This window comes from Rattus norvegicus, chromosome X (genome assembly GCF_021556685.1).
Source record: "Rattus norvegicus strain SHRSP/BbbUtx chromosome X, alternate assembly SHRSP_T2T, whole genome shotgun sequence".
NCBI lineage: Eukaryota > Metazoa > Chordata > Mammalia > Rodentia > Muridae > Rattus > Rattus norvegicus.
The window spans coordinates 90,415,884-90,422,970 of NC_141554.1; positions in this window are offsets into that span (position 1 = coordinate 90,415,884).

Genomic DNA, 7,087 nt, shown 5'->3' on the forward strand with positions numbered 1-7,087 from the left:
CAAGGAAAATTATATTTAAGCAATATTTATCCACAAATACAAGCCTACAGAAAATTCTAATAGGAAAACTCCAACTCAAGGTGGTGAAATACACCTAAGAAAACATACAAAATGAATAATTCAACAACAGTAAAAGAAAAAATGGAGAAAAGAAAGAATGGACATACACACAAACACACACTAGTACAACCAACATCAAAATAAGAGGAATTAACAATCGTTGGTCATTAATATAACAATATCAATTGATTCAATCTCTCAATAAAAAGACATGGGCTAAGAGAATGGCTATGAAAACAGGATCTACCATTCTTCTATATACAGGAAACATATCTTAGAAATAAGGTTGGCTATTACTTCAGAATAAAAGTTTGGAGAAAGCAAACAGACCCAAGAAGTAAGCTGTAATGGCCATTCCAATATCTAATAAAATAGACTTTCAACCAGAAATTAAACAAAAGAGATGGGGAAGAACACTTCATATTCATCAAATGGAAAATCCAACAAGATGATATCTCAATGATTACTATTGTTGACCCAAATAAAAGGGTACCCACATTCAACAAACAAACATTATTAAAGCTTAAATAACACATTAAACCCCATACATTAATAGTGAAAGATTTCAACCACTCTCACTCACCAATGGATAACTCTTCCAAACAGATCAAATCAGAAAAAAAAATAATGAAACTGAAAGACCCCCGAAGTGGGGAGACCCTCACTCAAATCTTGGGATGGCGCAACCCCCCAAGAACTCACTAGAGACCGATCTCGATGCAATCAACATGAGGTTTATTGATAGGGATGACAGAAACCAGTGCAATGGAGTCGATACTCATATCCCATGCAGGGGTAGAGGAGTTTGACCTTGAATGTTTGGAAGAAGGGGTATTTAAAGGAAAAACCATAGCGAATCACAAGGAAGAACCTCCTGTTTCTTATGATTGTTCCTGAATCACAAGGAAGAACCTCCTGTTTCTCATGATGGTTCTTTAAGATTTTAATCTAACTTTAAGGTTAACCAGTTCCTGCTATTATGGTCAGCTGGTATTATGGTTCACTAGTTTCTGGAACAAAGTAGCTTAACCAGCTGGTGCAATTATTCTTTCTATAATCAGCTAGTTTCTGGAACAGGCAGTTCCAGGGCCCACTTTTATCTTCAACTTTTGTCTAGGGGGCAATTTTAAACTTTTTCCTTTCAAAACAAATAGATGTTATGAATCAAATTGACCTAACACATGTTTACAGAACATTTCATGTGAGCACAAAAGAATATACTTCTCAGCATTTCACAGAGTGATCTAAAATTTTGACCATATACTTGGTCACAAAGTAATTCTCAACATATACAAGAAAATTTATATAACTCTATGTATCTTAACAGATCACCATGGATTAAGGGTGGATGTCAAAAACAACATAAATAAATAAATGCTACAAACTCATGGAAATTGAACAACTCTTTCCTAAATCATCATTGAGTCATGGTAGAAATAAAGAAATTAAAGACTTTCTAGATTTCTATGTGACACAATACAAGCAGCACTAAGAAGAAATTTCATAACACTTAGTGCCATCATAAAGAATTTAGGGTTTTCTCCTACAAGCAATTTTTTTAAATTTTATACAATTGTGTCTTTCTTTTTTTTTTTTTTTATTAACTTGAGTATTTCTTATATACATTTCGAGTGTTATTCCCTTTCCCGGTTTCCGGGCAAACATCCCCCTCCCCCCTCCCCTTCCTTATGGGTATTCCCCTCCCAGCCCTCCCCCCATTGCCACCCTCCCCCCACCAGTCTAGTTCACTGGGGGTTCAGTCTTAGCAGGACCCAGGGCTTCCCCTTCCACTGGTGCTCTTACTAGGATATTCATTGCTACCTATGAGGTCAGAGTCCACGGTCAGTCCATGTATAGTCTTTAGGTAGTGGCTTAGTCCCTGGAAGCTCTGGTTGCTTGGCATTGTTGTACATATGGGGTCTCGAGCCCCTTCAAGCTCTTCCAGTTCTTTCTCTGATTCCTTCAACGGGGATCCTATTCTCAGTTCAGTGGTTTGCTGCTGGCATTCGCCTCTGTATTTGCTGTATTCTGGCTGTGTCTCTCAGGAGCGATCTACATCTGGCTCCTGTCGGTCTGCACTTCTTTGCTTCATCCATCTTGTCTAATTGGGTGGCTGTATATGTATGGGCCACATGTGGGGCTGGCTCTGAATGGGTATTCCTTCAGTCTCTGTTTTAATCTTTGCCTCTCTCTTCCCTGCCAAGAGTATTCTTGTTCCCCTTTTAAAGAAGAAGTGAAGCATTCACATTTTGATCATCAGTCTTGAGTTTCATTTGTTCTAGGCATCTAGGGCAATTCAAGCATTTGGGCTAATAGCCACTTATCAATGAGTGCATACCATGTATGTCTTTCTGTGATTGGGTTAGCTCACTCAGAATGATATTTTCCAGTTCCAACCATTTGCCTACGAATTTCATAAAGTCGTTGTTTTTGATAGCTGAGTAATATTCCTACAAGCAATTTAAAAGTATACCTGGAAGCTCTAGAACAAAAAGAAGCAAACAGCAAAGAGAAATGGGCTGCAGGAAATAATCAAACTCAGGGTAGAAGTCAGAAAAGAAGATCATAACAATAAAAAAAAAATCAATGACACAAAATGAGGTTTCTTTGAAAAAGTTAACAAGATAGGCAAAACCTTAGCAAAATTATGCAAAAGGCAAAAAGACAGTACATAAATTAACAAATTCAGAAATGAAAACGAAGACATAGAAAGTGAGGATATTCAAAAAATCATTAGGTCTCGTTTAAAAAATATGGAAAAATCAAAAAGAAATATGCAATTTTTTAGATAGATACTACTTACCAAAGTTAAATCAAGATGAGATAAACTATTTAAATAACTGTATAAACCCTAAGAAAATAGATGCAGTAATTAAAAGTCAACCCCACCCCCCAAATAAAAAGCAAAGACAAGGCCAGATTGTTTTAGTGCAGATTTCAGAGAAGATCTAATACCAATATTCCTCAAACTATTCCACAAAATATTAACAGTAAGAACATTGACAACCTCATTCTATGAAGTCAAAGTTACCCTGCTACACAAAGGACACGAAGAAAAGAAAAGAAAAGAAAAGAAAAGAAAAGAGAATTTCAGACCAACTTCCCTTATTATTATTAATGCATAAGTACACACATAAAATACTCACAAATCAAATCTAAGAACACATCAAAACCATCAACCACCATGACCAAGTAGGCTTCATTGCAAGGATGCAGGGATTTTCAATATATGAAAATTTATTAGCAAAATCCACTCCATAAACAAATTAAATGAAAAGAGATCACTTAATCATCTCACTAGCTGCTGCAAAGGACTTTGTCTAAACCCAACACGCCTTCATGCTAAAAGTTTTGGTGAAATCAGTTATTTGAATTACATACCTAAACATAAGAAAATCAATATATATGAGTAACTAACATCAAATTAAAGGATGAGGATTTAAATGAGAGGATTTAAAGGAATTCCACTAAAATTAGAGAAATGAAAAGACTGCCTACTCTTTCTGTCTCTATTCAAAATAGTGATTGAAATTCTAACAAGAGCAGTAGAACAACTAAAGGAGATCAAGGGGATACAAATTGGAAAAGAAGAAGGAAAGGTATCACTACTTATAGATGATATGATATACAAAAGTGACCACAAAAATTCTACCACGGAACTTCTACAACTGATAAACAACCTCAGCAAAGTGGCTGAATACAAACTTAAAACAAACAAACAAAAAACAATTGCCTTCCTTTATACAAATAATAAACTGATTGAGAAAGAAATTCGGAAAATAACACCCTTTACAGTATCCACAAATAAAATAAAATATCCTGGTATAACTCTAACCTAGCAAGTGAATGACCTGTATGGCAAGAACTTGAAGTCTCTGAAGAAAGAAATTGAGGAAGATATTAGAAGATGGAAAGATTTCCCAGGCTCATGTATCAAAATTACTTACATAATAAAAAGGTCATTTTAATGAAAACTATGTACAAATTCAATACAATTCCCATAAAAATCCCAATGTAATTACTTACAGACCTAGTAGCACCTAAAGAAATATCCAACATCCTTAGTTATCAGGGGAACTCAAATGTAAAGAACCCTGAGATTCCCTCTCATGCCAGTCAGAATGGCTAAGATCAAAATCTCAGGTGACACCAGATGCTAGAAAGGAAGTGGAGAAAGAGGAACACTCTTACATTGCTGGTGGGATTCAAAGCTGGAACAACCACTCTATATGTCTGTCTGTCTGTTCCTCAGAAAATTGGAAATAGTACTACCTGAGCGGCTAGCTATACCACTCCAGGGCATATACCAAAAAGATGCTCAACCATATAACAAGGACACATGCTCCATTATGTACCTAGCAGTCTGATTTATAATAGCCAGAAGCTGGAAACAACACAGATATCCCTCAACAGAGGAATGGATACAGAAATTGCAGTACATTTACACAATGGAGCTTTATTTGTAATAGCTAGATTGGAAACAATCTAAATGTCTCTCAACTAAAAAATGGATAAAGAAAACACAATCTATACACTGTAATACTATTCAGTTACAAAAACAAAGATACCATGAAATTTGCAGGTGAATGGATGAAACTAGAAAATATCATTCTGAGTGAGGTAACCCAGACCCATAAATTCGTGCATGGTATGTGTTCATTTATAAGCAGATAGTCATAAACTACAGGATAATAATGCTACAATCCACAGATGTGAACAAACTGAAAAATTAGGAAAACCCAAGGGAGGATGTTTGAATCTCACTCAGAAAGGGAAATAAAATAGCCATTTGAGGTGGACAGAGGGAAGAAGCTGTGTGGGAGAGTGGGCAAGGTGTAGAAAGGGGAAGTAAATCAGATTTGGGGAGGGGGACCAAGAGAGTACTGGGAGTTAGAAAGGTAATAAGTTGATTGGAATTGTCGCTGAGTCTAGCAGGAGAAATGGGATTAGAGAGGCTCTCAGGTTTCTATGGACTTGACCTTAACTGAGACTCCTGGCAGATGAGCATAAGGTGACTGGCATGGCCACCTCCAATAACCAGATGGGACTTCCAATTGAAGGAAAGTGACAGCAACCCACCCATAAACCTTTTTCCAGAGTTTTTTTTGTCTACAAGATGTGTAGGGTTAATGATAGAGCAGAGATTGAGGGAATTGCCAATCAATGACTTGCATAATTTGAGACCCATTCCTGGAAGGGAGCCAAGCCCTGACACTAGTAATGATATTCTGCTATGCTTGCAGACATGAGCCTAGCGTAACTCTCTCCTAAAAGGCTTCATTTTGCAGAGGATGGAAACAGATATAGAAACTCAGAGCCAGACATCAGATAGAGTTTAAGCAATCTTGTGGAAAAGTGAGGGATAGGATGAAAGAAGCAGGAGAGGTCAAGAACACAACAGCAAAACAAAAGATTCAACTAGCGTGTGCTCACAGAGATTGAACCACCAACCAGAGCACACAGGGCCTTTTTCCAGTCTTCCTATACATTAGTACCAGACGTGCAGCTTGGTTTTCATGTGGAAGCCTTAACAATTAGACTGGGGGCTGTTTGACTCTATTTTCTGCCATTGGATCCCCTTCCCTGAATTTAATGCCTGATTGGCCCTCAGTAGCAAAATACTCATTTAGTCCTGTTGTGCCTTGATGCCTATGGGCAGATTGGTATCCAAGGAGGGCTTCTCCTTCTCTGAGGTATAGAGGAGGAGGTAATGGGGGGAAGATTTGTAAGGGTGAGAATGTGAGGACAGGAGAGAGTACAGATTATGATTACCATGCAAAACAAACAAACAAACAAACAAACAAACAAACAAACAAACAAATAAATAAATAAATAAATAAATAAATAAATAAAATAAGTAAATAAACAAGGACAAGGGTTTGCTCACTTCAAATTTTAGTCTTTCCACTAAATGTCATTTATTTTCACTATGGATCACAGCAAAGCCTGGAAGTAAAATTAAGAAAAAAGCAACGATATCATAAGTCTATAAATACACATATCTTAAGTTTAGTCTACTTGTATTAAATGTTTATTTTTCTTGTTCCTGGGAAATATGAAGCACGTAGGGTTCACTCACCAGGAAAATTGACAATAAAGATATTGGCTTTCCATTTCATTCTATGATCCATAGAATGAGAAGAGGTACTTACTACATTGGCATACATAAAATAGATTCTATTTTCTGTTATGCGGATGTAAAGAATTGAATTATCCAACAACATCAGTTATGAAAATAAGTCATTTATCAGATAACTCTCAAGACTGTAACAGTTAAAGACTTAAACAACAGTTGCTATTTTTAAAATATTGCTTCTTTGTTTTGTTTTAATGATAACTCAATATGCATCTCATTTCTGCTCAGATGATTTGTTTTAGATATCTTTACATATAGGAGTGATCTTAATCTCATAATAAAGTAGGGAAAAGAACAGAATATTCCTGTTTCCCTTGGGGAAACAAAATAGGAATCTTCTGTAAATTACGTTGCTTCTAATTTTTCATATTTTATTTATTTACTTTTTAATTCATAGAGTGTAATAATTGCTGCTGCTTAGTTTTTATCAATTAGACACAAAGTAAAGTCACCCAGCATGGAGGCTTGAATAATAATGGCCTGATAGAGTCATATATTTGAATGTTAATCACTAGGGAATCTTTGAAATGTTTAGAAGAGTCCGGAGAAGTGGTCTTGTTGGAATAGGCTTGGCCTTTTAGGAGTAAGTAAGTCACTGAGGGTTACATTTAAGGTTTCAAAAGTGTATGCCAGGCTCAGTCTCCCTCTCCCTCTCCCTCCCCCTTTCCCCCTCTGTAATGAAGGCTGACAAAACTCCTGAAACTGTAAGTACACCACCAAGTAAATGCCTTATTTCATTTATTTCATAAGAGTTACCTTGTTCATGATATATTCTCAAAGCAATAGAATAGGAACTGAGACAGAATATGGTACCAGTTTTGTGACATTGCTTTGTTAGACCTGACAATGCTGTTGGTTAGAGAAATGTAGAAGATTTGGGGACTTTGAACT